Raw genomic sequence first — 22,333 nt, forward strand, 5'->3', positions numbered from 1 at the left:
ACCTGTCCTTTATTTGAACAGGACATCAAGTCTAGAAAAACAAGGTAACACCTTGAGATAACAATCAAACAAATCTAGAATTTGGGACCATTTACTAGTCTGGTAGTTTCAAAGGTTAATGTTATAAAGAAAAAAGTAGAAGAACTCTTCCAGATTAAAGTAAGCTAAAGAGATACAACTATCAAATGCAATGTATAAATCTGGTTTGCAAAATCATATTATACTATATCCTATACCATATTTATTTTTGGAATGACTAAGAAAATTTTAATATTGACTAGATTTTTGATGATATTAAAAACATTACCTTGGACATGATAAAGGTATTATGGATTTTAGGCAAATGTCCTTTTAAAAAAGGTGCATATTGAAGGAATAAGGCTGACTACCTTATCCTTATACGATGACTGCAACTTCCTTTAAAATGGGTAGCAAAATATTTAGATAGGTAATACGGCAGAATATGAACAGGCATTAAATCTAACTGATGGGGTCATGGTGTTCATTGTACCATCCTTTCAACTTTTCTGTTTGAACATTTTTATAATAGAATAAAATAGTGGAAAACATTAATTAAGAAAAACAAAATTGCTAACCTATCCAGCAACGATTTATCCTTTTCCCAAACAGCTATAGTTTTTTTTACTTATACTGTTCATTTGCTTTTTGTATGTGCCTGTTCCAACAGATTGTCAGCTCTTGGAAGGGAAGGACTGGGCTTTTAATTCTTTTTATACCCTACAGAGTCTCGTGTAAAAGTTTTATTATCGTTATTATTAGAGACAGGGTCTCACTCTGTCACCCAGGCTGGAGTCCAGTGGTGCAGTCATAGCTCACTGCAGGCTGGAACCAAGTGAGCCTCTTGCCTTAGCCCCCTGAATAGCTGGGACTACAGGTGTGTACCACTATGCCTGGCTAAATTTTTTTCTTTTCTTTTTTTTTTTTTCTTTTAGACAGAGTCTCGTTCTGTTGCCCAGGCTAGAGTGCAGTGGGGCTATCTCGACTCACTGCAAGCTCTGTCTCCTAAGTTCTCCTGCCTCAGCAAGCTCTGCCTCCTAAGTTCTCCTGCCTCAGCCTCCCGAGTAGCTGGGATTACAGGTGCTTGCCACCATGCCTGGCATAATTTTTGTATTTTTAGTAGAAATGGGGTTTCACCATGTTGGCCAGGCTGGTCTCAAACTTTTAACCTCAAGTGATCCTCCCACCTTGGCCTCCCAAAGTGCTGGGATTACAGGTGTGCTGATTTATTTTTTGTAGAGATGGGGGTCTCGCTACGTTGTTCAGGCTGGTCTCAGACTCCTGGGCTCAAGCATCCTCCTGCCTTGGCCTCCCAAAGTGTTGGGATTACAAGTGTGAGCCACTGTGACCGGCCATTTTAAAATCGATGTAAGCCAGTCTCATTGTGCACAAACATAGGCATGCGTGGTCAGAAGGTTTCTATTTCTTTTTTCATTAAAGGAAGGGAAAAAGCTCAAAAAGCTGAATGGGATGCAGAGAAGTGCAATTTAGACACTTTCTTGGAATTATCAAAGAGCAGTTTTGGGGTCCCTTCCTTGGAGCCAGTGAAGACAGATGGCATAGAGTCTGATACCTCACAATACCCTGGAAAGTTTTGGAACTTCAGACAAGCTGTTGAAGAAGCTGGCTCCCAAAAAAGATTCAGGTGCATTCCAACTTTACGGTCTACTCAAGCCAGAGAGAAAATCAGGATTAGATTAAGTCTGAATAGAGAAAAATTAATTTTGAGTAAACTGCCTAATGAGATCTAGTCTTGTATTTATATAACTTAATTGAAATAGCATGTCAACACACAAAAATTAATGTGGCATGCCGGGTGCGGTGGCTCACGCCTGTAATCCCAGCACTTTAGGAGGCCAAGACAGGTGGATCACGAGGTCAAGAGATCGAGACCATCCTGGCCAACATGGTGAAACCTGGTTTATACTAAAAATACAAAAATTAGCTGAGCGTGGTAGTGTGTGCCTGTAGTCCCAGCTACTCGGGAAGTTGAGGCAGGAGAATCGCTTGAACCCGGGAGGCGGAGGTTGCAGTGAGTCAAGATCGTGCCACTGCACTCCAGCCTTGTGACAGAGCGAGACTCCATCCCCCCCCAAAAGAAAGTAATGTGGCTGCGCATGGTGGCACGTGCCTTTAGTCCCAGCTACTCAGGAGGCTGAGACAGGAGGACTGTTTGAGTCCAGTAGATCAAATCCAGCCTACGAAACACTGTGAGACTCCATCTCTAAAAACAAACAAACAGACAAACAAACAAACAGAATTAATGTAATTCTCTTCCTGGCTAACATTTAATCCTTTTTGCCCTGTAAACCTGCTGAAACCTCCATGGTGGGCCAGAGCAGAGAGAGAAGCTCTGAATCATCTGGCAGAATGTGTGTATGGGCATGAGACAAATCCTGCAGATTCCTCACACCAACACTACCTCCTACCCTATTTTCAGCTAAGAAAACCCTGATTTTCAGGTATCAGGTGCCCATACTTCAGGGAAATTGTCATCCTGTTCATTTGTCAATCTTTGGTTAAAACGTGGGCATGTGACATAATCAGGCCAAGGAAGTTGGGAGGGTGAGAGTGGGGGTGGTGGATTTTCTACGAGGCTTTCAGAAAATGTTTCTCTGCTCTTAAAAAAAAAAAAAAAAGATATATTTGAGAAATAGACCCTTTCTGTTTCTAAATGTTATTGTATGAAGATGTGATGCAGCATTAACCTGCTGCTAACACCCTCTCCAAGAAATGAAAAGCCCTGGTTTGTAGCATTAGTCTATTTCCATTTCTGTGGTGTAAATTCTCCCATTATGGCCAATTTCAAGCTCTACAACTGACTGGCAAACTTCCTAAATATTTAGCAATTAGCTCTCAGGAGCCTGTGGGAACCAACTCCAGCCCACCATGATCACTGAGAGCTGCAGAACTCAACTTGTGAAAAGAGTAGGCATTGTGGTGGGTATGGCGGAGCAGAAAGGTGAAAGACTGTGTCTTTAATGACACTTGAAAGCCATGAAATTAACCAACCCGGGAATCTTCCTACCTCTGGACTTCTTACTACATCAGTTAATAAATGTACTTATTGGTTTGAGGCGGGTCAAACTGGTTTGTATGTGTGGGGAATCTGGGCTTAATGTAGCCAGTGCAGATATCCATGGGTTCTTACCCAGTGGAGGGAGGGGAATACAGCAGGGGAAAAGCTGAATGCTGGATAATGGAAATGTTCAGTTGGTCAGGAAGAGGGGGGCAGCAGAGGATGGGGGGTGGGGAGGACCATCCGGGTTGAAACAGGACTCTGGCTGATTGCTGAGAGGAACAGGATGGTGGCTGGGGGCCAGCTGGGCTGTCAGGGCCCTTGCCAAGGAGGCTGAAGTTCAGGGCAATGCTCCAGCGAGAGCAGGCAACTAAGTGACAGTCAGGAAGCCAGGCAGAAACCCAGGCTTGGGAAGGGCTGCCCTGCTGGGTGCTGCAGATCACGGTGCTGTGGGATGGAGGGAAAGGGATGCATGAGAGAAGGGGAAATGCAGAGAGAGGCAGCAGTATAATTCCAGAGGTCTAGACTACTCACTTGCCATAGGACGGGAAAGGGCTTTCAATGTCCACTAAGGCAGAGTCAGAATTCGCTCAGATGCTGACCAGCTGAGGCTACAGGTTGGTTGGGCTTTCAGTAACTGCCATGGATCAGGCTGAAAAATGCAGAAGAAACCAGCATCTTCTCCAAAGCTGCCTTAGCAAATTTTCTTGGTTGGGAATTGCTGCCTACCTGTCTTCTTAGACCTTAAAAAAGGGGCATCATTCCTCCCTCCTATTGTCACAGTCCCTGGGGTCTTGAGATACACTGCCAAGACTGATGTTTGGCCTTCTGAAATACGCTCCCTCCTTCCTTGTGTGAAGAAATTTGTTTGCCTACTTGTGGCAGAAGCAATTTCATTCCTGTTGTGAAATGCCCCTTACTTGCCGTGTGATTTCTCCTCTTATTCATTTACTCTTTTTCTTTATTTTCTCTTCCCATCCATTTAGTAACCCACCCACAGGTATATTCTTCTTCAGCCCATTGCCATTCATTGAATGACTACCTAGGAAGGACTTTTATAATTGAATTGTATGGAGGAAGTAGGTGCAGGAAGAATGAAAGCTGATGTGTCAACAACATTCTCTGGGGATTTTCAGAACATTATTTTCCTCTCTGACTTAGCTGGGAAGCCAAAGGGCAGGAAACTTGGCTTCCTTTGCACTCTGTTACTGCTGGAAGTCATGGTTAGTGATTTTAATGTATTCAGTGGGCTGAGTTCTGTGACAATATCACTACGAAGGAGTAATTAAGGGTGGGATCAAACAGGAGAGGTAACCTTCAAAAGTGAAGTTTTCCCCAGTTCACGCTGCCTCTTGCCATCTAGGAAAGTTTGGCTTATTTTCTGAGCATCTCCCAATTTAGTGAGATGCTTCACAGAGTGAATAAAAGGAATGCTTTTCTGCAATGCAAAACCCATCATAAAAAGTCACTAGACAATTATAGAAAGGGAAAATATTTGGAACTCATTTGATAGACAAGGGCTAATTTTCTTTATAAGTAAAGAACTCCTAAAAATCCATAAGAAAAAGACCAATAGCCCAATAAAAAATGTGCAAAAAAGTCCATAGAAAATGGAACACGAATGTTGTTTAAACATATACAGACATCCACTTTTCATGTATTAGCTTGGCAATGATAAAAAAATTAACAACACACTGTATTGGCAAGAAAAGACAGGTGCTTTCATATACGACTGGTGGGAAAATAAATCGGTACCATCTTATAGAGGGTTATTTGGAAATATCCTTCAAAATTATGAACATCTATATGCTTTGACTTATTAAAGCCAGTGCTAGGAATTTATCCTATAGGTTTAGTCACATACATAGAGAATGAGGTGTTCACAAGATTGCACATTGCAGTTTTGTTTGTAATAGTGGAAGACTGAAAACAATCTAGATATCTCAATAACTGATTATTTAAGTAAATTATGCATATTCATATAATGAAATATGATATAGCCATAAAAATGAGGGTACTGTTAATAAAGGAGAACACTATCTTTATGTGTATACCTTGAAAGATCTCCAAGATATTTTAAGTGAAAAAAATTAGGGTGTAGAAATTGCTCAATAAAAGAGTGGAGAAAAAGTACTTACACAAGACATGCCTGTATTTGCTTCTTATGCATAAAATATGCCCAGGAGGATATCCAAGAAATTGATAATATTTTGTACCTTGGTGAGAGGAAATGGGTGCCTGGGGCATAGGGTGGGGGAGAGAGTTTTTCTTTTCTAACTTTTATTCATTTTGGAAATGTACTGCTAATCCAAATTAGTAAATAAACATTGTTTAAGAGAAATGTTGGACACATTACATCTGAAATGACCTAAATTCACCCAATCTGCACTATGTCCTTAATTTGCCATTTCAGCCTCTTTTATTATTGATGTTAGTGGCTTTCCATCTTCATCGTTACATTTTCTCTCTTCCTCCAGGTGCCACGCGTTTTCTCTCTGCTTCTGTCCTCAGTTTGCCACTTGATTTCCCCTGCAGTTGTCAAGTAATAGCCCTTTTAGCTGGAAATTACTACATAGACCTCTTTCTGTGTGCCAGACCAGGGTAATCATCTCAATCCTTTCTTCAACACCTCCTCCCCTACAGAATAGAAAATAAAGTCATGGTTGGGAGTTAAGCCGGAAGCTGGCTATCCTTGCAGGGAACCAGGCAACTGCCAGAGTAGTTAGTAACTTATGGCATATATGTTGCTAATGGTGGATGAGGTCATTTCAAGAGCTGGAATTGGGAAGAAGGATAAATACATACATGGAAGAGCAATAGAAGTCTACCCTATGGAGCATGTGGTAGTGAGTACTGAAGTTGAGTTTCAGATCCTTGCTCTGCCACTTACTGGTTAAGGCAAGTTTTCTGAGGTTAACTTCTCTCCTCTGTAAAATGGGTTCTATAATGTTTAATGTGGCTAAGACTGCTGGGCAGGCAGTTAACCCGAATCCATTCTTGTTTTCTTTTGTGGTAACAGATACAGTAGGCACATGGCTACTAACATATTTCCAAGTCTCCCTTGCTGTTAGACATGGTCAAGGAACTAATTCCCTGCCAGTGGAATATGAGCGAAGTGTGTGTCATATTCAGCTCTGGGACATAAGACTCCTCCATGTTCTTGCCCCTTCCTACAAGGTGGAACCCAGAACAACTCAACCTTGACTGTGGAGACAAGAGCAAGATCATAGGGGTCTCAGAGTAATGATTTGGAAGGAACCTAGTTCTCTAAATGAATATATGAAGCAGAGTTGCCTGTCCGCCTGGAACACCTGCCCACTGTTACATGAGAGAGAAATGAACTTAGATTTTTAAACCATTCCATCATTGTTGGGTTTCCTTCTTATGGCAGAATAGCTTTACCCTAAACAATAGTTAAGTGTTTTTATGTTGCAAGTCATAGAATACTCAACTCAGACTAGGTAAATTAATAAGTGGTTTTACTTGGCTCCCATATAAGAGAAAATTTTTAAAGGATGGAAAATTTTAGCGTTTTTGATTCGGTATTCAGTGATATCATCAAAATTTGATGTTCTCCTGTCCCTTTGCTCAGAATGTGAAGTCAACTTCACTCTGACGCTGGTTGCCCTTATGAACAAAAGCTCTCTGAGAAGGAATTTGGAGGAAAGACTTCATCCCTGTGAACAGTTTGCCAGCTGAGGAGATCACAGCCGTTTGTGTGTATTCCAGTGAACAGAGTGTTCAGGTTTTAAAGCAAAATTTCTTGTCTGGGATCCCACTCAGGTCTGTTTATGCAAATAAAAGATTCAAACTTGCATGGTTCTGATTAGTCAACACTGCTGAGTTCTGATTGGTTGATACAACTGAGCCCTGATTGGCTGAGGCAGGTGAACTCTGATTGGTTGGTTCAGGTCAGAGCCGAAAGTCCCCCGGTTAAAAAGGTGTGGGTTTTCAGGGGACTCAGAGGACTTGTGTGACCTTTAGTCAGTAAATAGCCTCTTGGCTCCATTTTAAATTTGGGACCAGTTAGCCACTCAGGATTCATCTGAAAGGCTGGGTCTTTCAGGTTCACATTTGTTCACATCCTGAAGGTGGCAAAAGGGCTATGGCAATTCCAGGCTTCATGTCAGCTCCTTCCAGAAGGAGAGAGAGAGAGGAAAAGTTTGCACAAGTGAGTGTCTTTCCTACACCCCCAGAAAACTTATTATTGGCTCGAATTTGGTGACATCTCTTCCCTGAACTGTGACCGGGCTTATACCCATCAGCTTAAGCCCTAGCCACTTATCCTATCCCTAGCAGCAGGGGTAGGCCAGCTTTTCTAGAACATGCGGGCTGTGTGGAGGAGGCGCGGGTAGAAATTGGAATGCGTGGTAGGGAAATATCACATATCCACTACAGGAAGGTATTTGTTGTTTTAAGGATTAAATGGAGTGAGATAGAATATAAAGGGCCGAGCACAGGGCTTGGCACAGAGCGGGTGGGTACTGATTGTTAATTTACTCTTCCTTCCTCCATCTAGTTAGCTGTGCAGCAAAGTGGTATGGGGTTAAGGAAGATTCCCTGTTTAGGTTTCTCAAGGCTGTGTATTTGCAGGACCAGTGAAACAGGACTGTGATGTGCACAGAGAAATCTCCTCTCAGTTTCAAGATTCCTGTCACCCATGGTAGTTATTGGCAGGAATCGCCCAGGGAGAGCACCACCACCTCACACTCAGTTCCCAAGAGAATGAATACAAGACTTGGCTCCACCCTTCCGGAAGCTCCTTTTCACAATCCTAGATGATTCCTGGGCCATCAACTTTTTTTTTTTTAATTGTTTGTTTGTTTTTGAGACTGAGTCTCGCTCTGTCACTCAGGCTGGAGTGCAGTGGTGTGATCTTGGCTCACTGCAAGCCCTGCCTCCTGGGTTCAAGCGATTCTCATTCCTCAGCCTCCCGAATAGCTGGGATTACAGGCACCCACCACCACGCCCAGCTAATTTTTGTATTTTTGGTAGAGATGGGATTTCACCATGTTGCCCAGGCTGGTCTCGAACTCCTGACCTCGAGTGATCTGCCTGCCCTGGCCTCCCAAAGTGCTGGGATGATAGGCGTGCGCCACTGCGCCCAGCCAACTTTGAAAGACACAGGTTTGAGATGCCAGAAGGGGCTGCCTACCCAGCATCTTGTGTTATCAGTGCTTCTTCAGGTGGGATGGTGATTGAGAGACGTGTCTGGGCCAAGTTAATGGCTTCTCCTCCATTCACTTGGTTAGAGGCTGTATCATGTAATAAAAAGGTTCTGGACATGAGTCTGAAACTTCATTTTACCATCACTATCTGTGTGATTTTGTGTAATTTAATTCTTTTTGCTTTAGGTTCCTCATCTGTAAAACAGGGCCTTGACTCTTGCTCTACCAGCCATTTAGGGTTGTTGTGAGGCTCAAAGAAATGTATTTGAGAGGACTTTGTAAATAGAAAATACATTTTAAATAAAAAGAGTTGGCTAACATAATAATGGAAATACCTTTCTAGGATCTAAATTTCTCCATACTAAGGGTCATCTGGGGCTTGTGAACAAAACTAGTTGAGGGAGAACAGGCCAAGTGGGATATTTGTGTTCATACTGACAGCAGATAGGGCTAGGTTTAATGAACAATTATGTATTGGTTACCTAGGTGTGTTTGTTACTGGTGTTTTACATGTTAGCTGCTAATTTAATCTTATTACTAACTCAATAAAGTAAATATTATCATACCAGTTTTATAGATGAGGAAACTGAGCCTGAGAGTGGTTAAGTGCCTGTACCAATATCACACATTTAGGAAGTGGCAGGTCTGGATTTTAAAGTTAAGTCTGTTTAGCCACCAAGGGAAATGAGGCCATCAACTGATTCAGGCAGGAAAAACGTGACCACCCACGATGCTGTATCCAGGTGGACTAGCTTATAAGACAAGGAGACATTCATCCAGGGGCTTGTAATAACTCTTTCACTTGCCTATTCATCCATGTAATCCACAAACATTGACTGAGTACCTCTCATGTAAGAGGAACTGTGCTAGATTTGTAATAAAACAATGAAGAAAATAGAGTTCCCAAGGGTTCAAGAAACATCACTGCAGCAGAGTAGCTTGTCAGACATCCTATTTATCCTTAGTTCAATCCTGTCAGGAAAATTGCTCCTATTGCTTGGCCAGTATTAAAGTTTTAAACATTATTGTTCTGTAGAAATGATCTGCTTACACTGTTTCCTGCCAAAGAATGGCTTAAGTCCATAATAACTGAAGGTCATACACCCGATGATTTCTTTTCAGAGGCTACTGCACAATGGTTTTGAAATGGTAATAATTGCCTATTGCTCTCTGGATTATCTTATTGTCTGGCAATGGTTATGAAGACAGTGGAGTTTTAAGAGGCCATTCAGTAAGAGTGACAGAAGGAACTATTTTTTTATTTTTCTCTGAATGACTCTCAAAGTGAGCATTGAATTCAGAGCCCGTAAAGGTTTGAAAGAACCTCTGTAATAAATTCAAAGTTCTTAAAGCTGAAGGGAGACTGAGTTATAAAATAATATAGAAAACTAAAGGTGTGGCTCATACATAAAGTGTTGTTGAAGGATCCTGAGTGAAATGGAGATGGGCTGGGTGAGTCTCACGATTAAAATAGCTGCCGAAAGGATGTTTTGCATCTTAATTTAAAGGTGCTACGCTCCTCTCCTTTGCGAAGTGTTGTGCAAATAAGCATCCTAGTCTGAAAAAATTCTACAATTGTATATGTCCATTCCAATGCTACTTGATGACAGTTTCTTTTGAGGATAAAAAGCATACTTTGTTAAGCACCTACTAAGGACTGGACACATGAAGTATTTTGCTCATGTAACACTCACCACAACCTTGTGAGCTAAGTTGTGTTTTCACCATTTTGCCACGCTCTTTCCCGTACTCAGATTTGTTGATTCATTCAACAAATATTTTTGAAGAGGCTACTATGTGCCAGGCAAGCTTTACATGTTGGGATGTAGAGCAGTGAACAAAGCTACACATATCCCTGCCTCCATGAGCTTTTGTTTTAGTGGGTGGAGATTGAACTAAACAAACAAACAAACAAATATAATATTCAAGGCATTGGAGATTAGTGCTATGGAGCAAGTAATGGAGTAAGCGGGAAGAAATACTAGAGTGGCAGAGGTGGAATTTTGTGAATTTATGTAGGATAGTCAATGTATTAGTTATCTATTGCTGAGCAGCAAACTACTCCAAAACTTAGTGGCTTAAAACAACAAACATTTATTATCTCACAGCTTCTGTGGGTCAGAAACCCAAGTACGGCTTAGCTGATGTCTCTGCTTCAAGGTCTCTCAAGAGGATGCATTCAGTGTGCCAGCTGGAACAGTTGGCAGGATTCAATTCATTGCAGCCTGTTGGACTGAGAGAACTCAGTTACTTGTTGGCTACTGGCTGGAGGTCTCCCTCAGTCCCTTGTCATGTGGGCCTCTCTTTATGGCAGTTCACAGTATGGCAGCTGGCCTCCCTCAGAGTGAGCAAGCAAGCAAGAGAATGAAAGTGTGTGTCCAAGATGGAAGCCACAGTCTTTTTTGTAACTGAATCTCAGAAGTGACACTCTATCATGGCTGCTTAATTCTGTTTGTTAGAAGCAAGTCACTAAAGCTAGTGCATACTCAAGAGGTAGGAATTACACAGGGCGTTGAGTACCAGGAGATGGGAGTCATCGGGGCCCATCTTGGAAGCTGTACTTAGTCAGTAAGACTTCTCTGGCTGGGCGCAGTGGCTCACGCCTGTAATCCCAGCACTTTGGGAGGGTAAGGCAGGTGGATCATGACGTCAGGAGTTCAAGACAAGCCTGGCCAAGATGGTGAAACCCCGTCTCTACTAAAAATACAAAAATTAGCCGGTTATGGTGGCAGTTGTCTGTAATCCCAGCTACTTGGGAGGCTGAGGCAGAGAATTGCTTGAACCCGGGAGTTGGAGGTTGCAGTGAGCCAGGATCGTGCCACTGCACTCCAGTCTGGGCAACAGAGTGAGACTCCATCTCAAAAAAAAAAAAAAAGATTTCTCTAAGGAGAGGACATTTGAAGAGAATTCTAAAGTAAGTGAGAGAGCAGGTGCTACCTCTGTGACCTCATCTTATACTGGTCTTTCCTCAGCCTTTGCACTGGTTGTTTCCTCTGCCTTTCAGCTAGTGGAAAGGCTGAGGAAGGGCTAGTACAAGATGAGGTCAAGGAGGTAGCCTTAGATTTATGTGGGTTATATTGTGGAATTTGGATTTTACTTTTAATAAGATGGGAAGACTTTGGAAGGTTTTCAGCAGAGGAATGACATGAGTTGACTTGTGTTTTAAGAAAATCACTGCGGTTGCTGTGTGAATAGTTTGGGGGAGTGGGCATTAGCAGAAACAATGAAGGAAGTTAGGAGGCTATTGTAGTAATACACTTGAATGATAATTATGGCTTAGACCATAGATAGTAGTGGAGGTGTGGGAGAGGTGGTTGGATTTTGCATATATTTTCTAGTAGAGCTGACAGGATTTGCTGATGGTTTAGCTATGGAGTGTAAAGAAAGTGAGGAGTTAATGAGGACTCCAAGGTTTTTGGACTTAGCAACTGGAAGAATAGAATTGCTCTTGATTAAGCTGGAAAATACTGATGGAGGAGCAGATTTTGAGAGAGGAAGTATAAATAAGGGATTTTGCGCATGTTAATGTATGCTTATTAGACATCCAACTAAAGATGTTGAGTTGGCAATTGGCTATTATAGTTTGGAGCTTGAGAGTGCAGTGGACTATAAATATTAATTTAGGAATTCCCAATATTCACAGGATATTTAAAACCAATGGACTAGATGAAGCTATGGCAGAAGTGAGTATAGATTGAGAAGTGGAAAAGCCTGTGAATTGAAAACCAGGCGAACTTCACGGTGTGGAAATTAGGAAAATAAAGTCAACAAAGAAAACTGACAAGTCACTAGAAAGAGAGAGGGAGAACCCAGAGAAATTAGTGCCTTGGAAGCCCAGCAGTGAAAGTATTTCATGAGGGAGAGAGTGATCAACTTTGTCAAATACTGCCAATAGGTCAAACAAGATGAGGATTGATGATTAACAATAGATCTGGGAACATGGAGGTCATTGATGGCTTTGATGAGTGCTGTTTCAGTGGAGTGGGAGCATGAAAGGGGAGCAAGTGGAGAAGGTGAGAACTGAGGTTTTATGAGAAATTGATGTCTTTTCAAAAGCTGGTTTACTGAACACATGCATTGCAACAAGCTCCCCTGTGGTGTTTATTAGAAATATTGATTTTGGGGGCTCCACTTCAGGATCTCTGGAGATGGCAGCCTGTAATCCTCATTTTTAGCAAGTCTCACAGGTGATTTTCAGGCACATCAAAATTGGAGAACCAATATCCTGCCCCATGCACTTAATCTTGCATCTATTAAAGCCACTGTTTGACTTAAGATACTGTAAGGATATTCCATTTGTGTAACCCAAATGAGCATTTGGTGGATAATAGTTTGTCCTGGATGCATTTCTACATTTTCCTTTAGTCTTTTTTTGTAGTTCTTTTTGTTTTTTGAGACGCAGTCTAACTCTGTCACTCAGGCTGGAGTGCAGTGGCACAATCTTGGCTCACTGCAACCTCCCCGTCTGGGTTCAAGTGATTCTCCTGCCTCAGCCTCCCTAGTAGCTGGTTCAAGCAATTCTCTTGCCCAGTCTCCCATTAAGTTACAGGTGTGCACCACCACGCTGGGCTACCTTTAGTCTTTTTATTCCCTGAAGTTTTTAAGAAAACCAGACAAAGATATTCTGTAACCCCAAAGAGTAGCAGTAGGTAAACAAATCTCTCTTCCATAATGGCTCCTAGGAACCTCTCACATTTTGGAAATTTCAGAATCAGCATGTTAGCTTCCTGAGGATGCTGGAAATAGACAAAATTCATGCAGATTCAGGAGGAATTCAATATTTTCTTGGTCACTGAAGTGCTTAATTTACTTAGCTTGTCCACCTGGAAAGACAGAGGCAATATTCCAGTCGGGTCTACTGGGAAGGATGGGGGTCACCTGGGCTTTCTTTTTCTTTAGAGCAAGGGTTGCACCATTCAGCAGTATCTGTGGATTGTTTTTTATCTGGCCTGAGATTTTTGCCCTAGGAACAGATATGTTTCAAAGAGAACAATGCGGTGTGGGAGGAATAGAGGTGGTAAAAATTTAAACTTAAGTTTTCCATTGTGTACTACACAGAAGAAGGGCCTCATAGGTTTTAGGAAAGGTTGTTCCTTCTCTCCTCAATCCTCTTTTCTTTTTTATGGCCCCCTTCCAAGGCCTAGAGACTTGTATTTTAACCCGCTTAGTCCTTTCTCATAGCTTGCAAACTTCAGGACCTGGATGCCAGTGGAGGTTCTCTGCTCAGTTATTCTGGTCCCAGAAGAGAGTGGGAGGATCTAATCCCATTAATGGAAGCTCTATTTTCAATCCTCCCTTTAGTGAGAGCTGCTACGGATTTCCTCCCTAGTTTACTCAAGAAGCAAGAGACCTCTGACAATATCTTTCTTAGAGGTAGACCAATGTGGCTAACAAAGGTGTATAGAAATTGTATTCCAGTTACTCTTATATGTATTTATGTTATCCATTGTGGCCAAAGCAATTTAAAATATAACAGAGACTAATGAAAAACATGACAATGGTACATGTAAATTTAACTGTGGGGCCCGGCATGGTGCCTCACTCCTGTAATCCCAGAACTTTGAGAGGCTGAGAACAGGTGGATCACTTGAGGTCAGGAGTTCGAGACCAGCCTGGGTAACATGGTGAAACTAGATTTACCCAAGAATGGCTCCATGAGAAAAGAAAGTTATCTGCTGATCAGAACCCCTACCTTCATCACCTTCTATATGAGACCTGGTAGCCCTGGCACGCAGGCAATTAACGGTAAAATCTGGAGTGGGAGTCACATGTGAACACATGGGCATCCTTCATTATTCCCTTTGGGAAGATCTCTATGAAGACCTGTGATCTCTGAGATTGATCTTTTTAGTTTATGACATCCCAGCTGATGGTGTTAGTAGATAGTTTGCAATGTTAACTGCATTTTTTTTCTTTACATATTTGAACCAAATGGCTCTTTAACTCACAGTGAAAATCTGTGCAAAACAATGCACAAGTTAGCATCCTTGGGGTGCTTAAAAATAACAGACAAACAAGACTGGAACTCTAGTTCTAGCTAATGAAAAAGCTTTAAAGGCTGGAGTAATTTCTTTTTCTGATAATCACTCAGTATGTTTATAGCAAATGGCGCCAAGTTTCTTTCAAGAATATATGTGGTTTAAAAATTACAACGTCTAACATTTTCTTTCTTTTAGTGAATAGATTTGTCAAACATTTCCCAAATGTACTTTTTTTCTCTTAAGAGATGCAGCAGTGAACTGAACAAACAGTAATTCTTGCATAATTAATACATAGCAGGTGGACCTAGCAATTTCAGTTTGGAATCCCCACTCCTTAATCCTTAACTGCATTGCCCTGTCATACTCCTACCACATCTCCTATCATGCCCAAGAACCTCTCCTGACTCTTGTAAATAGCACAATGGACACAATCTAATTTGTCTTTGAGGGCAGCTCTTAAATTTACTGCAAAAGTAAAGACAGGCACTCTCAGATAAATATATGTGTGTGCATATGTGCAAACGCACATATTCATTTTCCTCAAACCTCATTCTCAAAGCTCTTTGTTACCTCTTTAGTTCAATACACCTTCCCTAACATTCTGCATCCCCATCTAACACCTGCTTGTTAATTTCATTCAATTTTCAGCTAGTCTTTTAGCAAGCGAAGGCAACCCACTCAAATGATATAAAAGGACTTTTCCTTTTTTTTTAATTCTCGGATCCTTTTACTAACACTAATCACATGCCTACCATATGCTTTCCAAGATACTGGTTTCCATCCTTTTGTTAACTTGTCTTGTGTATCACCCAAGGTCGAGTTTCCTTTGTTGAGTGCAGACAATACCACAGGGTAGGGGTGGGATGATATGAAATGAGTATCTGAAAGCACAGCTTCCTGCTTCCCGGGAAGTGTTGCTTCACTTGTGCACAGGGGATGGTGTGAAAGAGGCCGGAGTGTCAGAATTCCCCCTGGTCTTTTCAGGTGTGGCATGACTGCCTTTCCCACTAAGTTACATCCCTGATGGAAGAGCTACCTAGGGTTGTCTTAATTTAACTTCTTTTATTGTTCTTTTTCTTTTTCTTTTCTTTCTTTTTTTTTTAGACAGGGTCTCACTCTGTCGCCCAGGCTGAAGTGCAGGGGTGTAATCTTGACTCAATGCAGCCTTGTCCTCCCGGGCTCAATTGATCCTCCCACCTCAGCCTCTCAGCTAGCTGGGACTACAGGTATAAGCCACCATGTCTGGCTAATTTTTTATATTTTTTGTAGTAACAGGGTTTCACCATGTTGCCCAGGCTGGTCTTGAGCTCCTGGGCTCAAGTGATCCACCCATCTCGGCCTCCCAAAGTGTTGGGATTACAGGCGTGAGCCACTGCACCCTGCCCAATTGTCCTTCTTAAGCATTTTTCTATCTCATTCCAATAGCTGTTTAATTTTTAAGTTACAGATAAAAGATCTGGTTTTGCTTGCCAGTAACTACTATAAAGCTTTGGGCAACTTACATAACTGCTCTAACTCTCAATTTTCTCATCTGTTAAAAAAGAGAATTAGATTAAATAGTCAAGAGGTAAAACGGCTCAAGAGAAAGATTTGTGCTGCCGCAGATCTTGTCTGTGTTCAGCAGTACAGTAAGAGGAAAGCCTCCTTAACCCGCTACCACTTATTGAGCACCTACTATATGCTGGATACTCTGTCAGATGTTTATACACGTGGTGTTTTGTTGAATTTCCATGGCAACCCCAAGAGTTAGACTTTATTATTATTATTATTACTAATCTGTTTTACAGATAAAGGTGCTAAGACTCAGAAAGATAAGTAGCTCTTTCCAGATCATAAAGTAATTGACATAGCTGGACTTTGGCCACCAAGCACATGTTCTTAACCATGCTGCTACCCTACTTCCCACTTTACTTGCTTTTTTTCATTGCCTGACAATTTACAAATGCCTGTTCATAGCTGCCATCTTGGAATCAGATGGTCTGGGATCCGGTCTTGGCTCTATTGCTTACTGGCACTTTGGCCAACTTGTGTAACCTCTTCAAACCTCAATTTTCTCCTCCGAAAAGAAGACAATACCCACCTGCTATGGTCTGAATATTTATGTCTTCCCCAAATTCATATGTTGAAATCCTCACTTCCAAGATGACTGTATTGGGGATGAAGGCTTTAGGAGCTGATTAGGTCATGAATGTGGAGCTCTCGTGAATGGAAATAGTGCCTTTGTAAAAAAGGCCTGAGAGAGACCCTTCACTCTTTCTGCCATGTGAGGTTAGAGTGAGAAGATAGCTGTGTATGAGGAAGTGGGCCTTCACCACACACTGCCTCTGCCAGCACCTTGATCTCAGACTCCTAGCCTGCAGCACTGTCAGAAATAAGTTTCTGTTATCTATAAGTCACCTAGTCTATGGTGTTTTGTTATCATAGCCTTAACAGACTGAGATACTACCTCATAGCGCTGTGGTAAAATGAAAATATGTAAGATGTGTGGCAGTAGTTGCCTGGTTCCATATTGTTTCTATGTGGCTATCATTTAAGCACCACCTGCAGGCTCAGCCCCTGCTCAGGCTCCAGGATCCGTCCTTCCTCCATGGCAGAAGCTTTAAATACCTCTTGTTTATGCTGAGAGGGATTCAGCATCAACCATGGTTCCTCCCGGTCCTGATGGCTCAGATGTAGTAAGTGAGCCTCTAGCCTGAATGCAGCATGGTAGAGTTAAGATGGACCCTGGGACCATACTGCCTGTGTTTTAATCTTAGCTCTGTATTACTGATGACTTGGGCAAGCCACTTTGCCTTTCTGTGACTCAAATTTCTCATTTGTAAAATGGAGAAGAATAAGAGTAGCTATTTCAGAGGGTTGTTGTGTAGATACATTAAAAATAGAAATACATATAGCAGCATATGGGAAATATTTGTTATTTTTATTTTTACAGAACTTACCTGATATATACATGTATATGTAAGTGACATCATACATGCTTATATCATTAATGCTTTTTAGGTCCCTGCATGGTTGCCCCAGGTTCTTGAATCACTTGCCCAGTCTCTGAGGCTGCAGGCCTCATTGCAATCACGCACTTGGGCAGGGCTTCTGCCACTGAACTCCTCTTCTGAGGTGGAGCCTTGCAGTCTGCCAAGAACTTCCTTGATGCTGACTCCCTTCCCGCATCTCTGAATATTGCTTCTCCAAAACTGTGTTCTGGAGTTGTATGTGGTTCTTTGGTGCAGACCACTTGTTACCCATCAGCCATATTCCCTGGAGCCTACATCTGCTCCCTCCTGTATCCTTCCCCATTGCTTGTGCTTCGGACCTGCTTGCCTGGTCCTGAGCTGGTACAGTGTGTGTGTTTAGAAGTTACCACCTCAGCTTGACACAACCTTGTCAAATAACTTTGTGAAACAGTTTACACATAAAATGGTTATGAATCTCAGTACACGTCAGGTGAACAAGAGACATCACATTTCTCTACTTTTTTGGGGTAGTAGTGATATAATTCACATATCATACAATTTACCTATTTATGAAATTCATTTTTTGGTATATTTGCAGAGTTGTGCAATCAACACGCTTATCAATTTTGGAATGTTTTCACCTGTGCCTGCAAATCCTCTATTCTTTAGTTGTCACCCCTCATTTCCCCTAGCCCTAGGCAACCACTAATCTATTTTCTGTCTATAGATTTGCCTATTCTGGATGTTTCCTATAAATGGAAACATACACTATGTGGTTTTTTTGTGACTGACTTCTTTGATTTAGCATAATGTTTTTAAGGTTCATCCATGTTGTGGCATGACTTACGTACTTCCTTCCTTTTTATTGCTGAATAGTATTTATTCTTCTTTACTTTTGGCTCAATAATCAATTATTACTTTTGGCCCCTGTTCCATAGGTCGGTGAGAAATTCAACTTCAGTCATTCTTGTGCTTCCCATCTGGGGCTGTGTCAAGATTCCAGGCTCTCAAGCAGAGCCGAGATCTCAGAGGCCCAGGAGGGCATCAGACATATGACCACACAGGTTATTGCTGAGATGTCACTGTCTCTCCCTATGTGGTCTTTAAGAGTCTCCCCTCTCCTGCATTTATGCTAGCCTCTGGAATATGAGAACTGTTGTGGTTGGGAAAACCTGGGCTAATGTTCCGCCTCTTGGTGCACCAATGGCCAGTCTCTCTGAGGTTCTGCTGTGTCCTTGGGGCCCTGCTAGGGAGTAAGGCAAAATACAGGGTACCTTAAAATCTGACTCCTCCTCTAAGTCAGAGAGACTTTCATTTTAGATGGGGGGTATTCTTCCCCCAGAACTATTTAAATTTTCTTCCATGCCTTCACGTTTTTAAAAATAAAAATCAAACATTCCAACCTTGAACTCTCCCCCAGGCAAAAGCAGCACAGATATCAAAGAGGAAAAACAGAAGGGAAAAACATAAGTAAACTTTAAAAAGTTATCTTGTGTTAGAGTTCTTTTCTGGTTGTTCAAATCTCTGTACCAGCATAGGCTCATAATGTATTTGAGCATTTTATCCCGCTACATCTTTTCATATTTCCAGTCAAGTCACTGTAGCTCTTTCCTGTACTACCAGCCCACCCGCCACTGTTCTCTGACAGCTTTTTAACTCCTGCAAGCCACTGGTTGCTGTGATGGCAACACCACAACCTGGACGCTGTTGCTTGAATTTTTACTTTAATTGCATAATGGAACTCTCTCTCTTGTGGTGGAATGAAAATATTAAATATCTCATCTATGCTGTTAGAAATGTAGGATTTGCATATCTGTTATACATTTCTATCATACATTTTTTATTTCTATTACATATTTCTGTTATAACTATCTATTGTACTAGGTTTTGTTCTCAAGATTCCTTTATGCTCTTAAAAATAATTAAGGATCTCAAAAAACTTTTGTTTATTTGGGTTATATCTGTGGATATTAACTATGCTATAAACATTTTTCTTTCTTTTTTTTTTGAGATGGAGTCTCGCTCTGTTACCCAGGCTGGAGTGCAGTGGCACAATCTTGGCTCACTGCAACCCCCGCCTCCTGGGTTCAAGCGATTCTCCTGCCTCAGTCTCCTGAGTAGCTGGGATTGCAGGTGCCCGCCACCACACCTGGCTAATTTTTGTATTTTTAGTAGAGACAGGGTTTCACCGTGTTGGTCAGGCTGGTCTCAAATTCCTGACCTCGTGGTCCACCCATGTCAGCCTCCCGAAGTGCTGGGATTACAGGCGTGAGCCACTGCACCCAGCCAAACGTGCTATAAACATTTTAAAAATAATTATTTATTCATAACAATAATAAACCCATTGCATGTAACATAAATAACATATTTTTAATAAAGAATGTATTTATTTTTCCAAGCAAGAGAAACTTAGTGATTAGCATAGCATTGTTTCATGTTTTTATGTTTTTTGCTTTTTAATGTCTGACAATAGAAGATGGCTGGATTCTTATATTGGCTTTTGCATTCGATGTGGTATGTTACGTTGTTTTCATTGAAGAATATTAAGAAAAACCTGGCATCACAGAGTGATGTAGTTGGAAAACATAGGATTATTTTAATAGCCTTTTGGATAATTGTATCTTCTATCCTAAACCTCAGCTAGAGGTAGTTTCTTAAAGGTTATTGGGCAATAAATATTGCCATATATTTCCTTTGGAGTGACAGGCTCACTTTGTACATTTTCAAGGAAAGGTTTGGCAAATACCTAAATCTGAATACGTTGGTCTTTCAAGTAAAATGGTGTTTCATGAGGAGAGTGGTTAGTTTAACTTGCAACTCAAGGAATATTTTATGGTAGAGACAACCATGCTACTTCCCTATTCAGCAGAAGTGCTTTCTGTATACTTGATAGTTTGTCACACAGAATATTACAAAGACATGTACTGAAATGTTGAAATTCATTGAGGTTAACAATTTTTTTTTTTTTTTTTTTTTTTTTTTTGAGACGGAGTCTCGCTCTGCCGCCCAGGCTGGAGTGCAGTGGCCGGATCTCAGCTCACTGCAAGCTCCGCCTCCCGGGTTCCCGCCATTCTCCTGCCTCAGCCTCCCGAGTAGCTGGGACTACAGGCGCCCGCCAGGTCGCCCGGCTAGTTTTTTGTATTTTTAGTAGAGACGGGGTTTCACCATGTTAGTAGCCAGGATGGTCTCGATCTCCTGACCTCGTGATCCGCCCGTCTCGGCCTCCCAAAGTGCTGGGATTACAGGCTTGAGCCACCGCGCCCGGCCGAGGTTAACAATTTTTAATGCTTCATCAAGGACATTCTTAAGTAAACTGGCTTCCTTCTTTGTCTGTTCCCCACTCCCACCTCTTCTATTGTGAGTGTGTGGTGTGAATAATGTGATGACTGTTAGGTGCTGTTTGGTGCCACTGCTTTGACTTGTACTAAGATGCTGGCAGTTTGACCCAGGATTACTTTTGTACCATCATTGTAAATGTCCACACAGTGAAAAAGGCAAATCATTTTTGTAGTATCATTATGAAAATAGTTTTGATTTCACAGATGCCCTGAAAGGGTCTCCAGGACTTTGCAGACCACACTTTGGGAAGGTGAAAAGCAGGGGTGATGAAGGGCTCCTACGGAAGAAAGTCTTCCTTTCTTTCTGACTTGTTGCTGCCTAGGACCTTGTATTCTGTATGTGCCCAGGTCTATCCCAGCACCTGGGATCACAAGGTCCTAGGCTTGTAGTGGGATGGCCACGATGCAACACGACTGTGTCTTTGGGAGCCCTAGGCACTGAGCCTTTTTACTTGCTCTGCTTGCCCAGTGTAGTAGCATTGGGAGGGGTAGTGGCATGAGATGATGTCTTTTCCCCTTTCCTTCCAACTGTAAGAATTTAGTAATGAAAATACTGGCACAACTCCATCAAATCTTCAAACTGCTGAATAAACCATCTAGAAATAGAACTGACCAGAAATGTACACCCTTCTCCTTGTGGTTTGAAAGCATTTGTCCCTTAAAGGGGCTATATTGATTACCTTCAACGTTTTTCCTACACAGTTTAATTTCACTGGATTGTAACTGAAGAGTTTGGGGAAAGTTCCTGGCCTTCTATGTTGTACAGAGGAATAGCCTGAAAGACAGCCTTTCTGAGCATCACCACATGTAAACGGATCTGGAAGCTTTGAACTGTGAGTCTGTTGGGCTCCCTTCCAAACTCACGATGGTTTGTTTTATGTAAAAACATGATACAAGTTACTTGGCAACTTGTATCAAGGGTCCAATCCTTTATTATGCCACCATAACTGGGTTAAAGAGTATATGTGGTAAGCAAAAATACTTACCTGTGATAGAAGATAAGCATAGGATTAAGTACATTTTGTGATTTCTGAATTAAATATGCTAGAAAAAGCTTTTATTTAAATCCAAAATTCTGTTTTGCTCTTGGAGATTTTAGACAAGAAAATTATATGTTTCCAGAATCATACATGTTGGCAGATTTCTAAGCATCCAAAGCTGTGTGGTTTTTTTTTTTTAAGAAAAATTCATCTATTTATTAAGAACAATATTTATCAAGGGCCTAATTTGTGCCAATATTCTTCTAGATATGGGGATGGAGTGGTGAATAAGATATACACAGTCCCTATACTCATGAAGCTTTTAATCTAGAAGGAGGAGAAAAAAAGTAACAAGTAAATAAGCAAGATAATTTTAGACAGACGAGCATATGAAGGAAATAACATAGGGTGTCGAGATCATGAAACACAGGTGAGATGGGGTGGTCAGAGAAGGTCTCTCTAGGGAAGTGACATTGGAGCCGAAACCTGAATGATGAGGAAGAGTCAGGTGGAAAAGCAATTGAAGCAGAGTGAACAGCAAGTACAGAGGCCTTGAGGTGAGACTACATTTGGTGGCTTTGAGGAATGAAATGAAAGTAGTATGGCTTGAGTGCAGTGAGCAAAAGACAAAATGGTGCAAGATGAGATCAGACCACATATAACTTTGTAAGCCATAGTTAGTGTGTTAGTCTTTTTGGGCTGCTATAACAAAAATAACATAGACCAGGTGGTTTAAACAACAACAATTTATTTTTTAAAAATTTCCATTATTATTATTTTTTGAGAAAGTCTCACTCTGTCACCCAGGCTAGAGTGCAGTGCTATGAACACAGTTCATTGCAGCCTCTACCTTTTAGGCTCAAGCAGTCCTCCTGTCT

The 22,333-nt window shown here is 41.5% G+C and overlaps 1 long non-coding RNA gene across 4 annotated transcripts in view; it reads left to right on the top strand.

Annotated features, from left to right (window-relative positions):
- The window catches only part of LOC104658674, a 75,941-nt gene that overhangs the window by 46,618 nt on the left and 6,990 nt on the right, over positions 1 to 22,333 (top strand). For all 4 annotated transcript variants that reach the window (XR_004059519.1, XR_004059514.1, XR_004059516.1 and 1 more), the window contains one exon: positions 21,178 to 21,308. This is a non-coding gene — a long non-coding RNA (uncharacterized LOC104658674). The remainder of the gene's footprint in view (positions 1 to 21,177; positions 21,309 to 22,333) is intronic.

This window comes from Rhinopithecus roxellana, chromosome 10 (assembly GCF_007565055.1).
Source record: "Rhinopithecus roxellana isolate Shanxi Qingling chromosome 10, ASM756505v1, whole genome shotgun sequence".
Classification (NCBI taxonomy): domain Eukaryota; kingdom Metazoa; phylum Chordata; class Mammalia; order Primates; family Cercopithecidae; genus Rhinopithecus; species Rhinopithecus roxellana.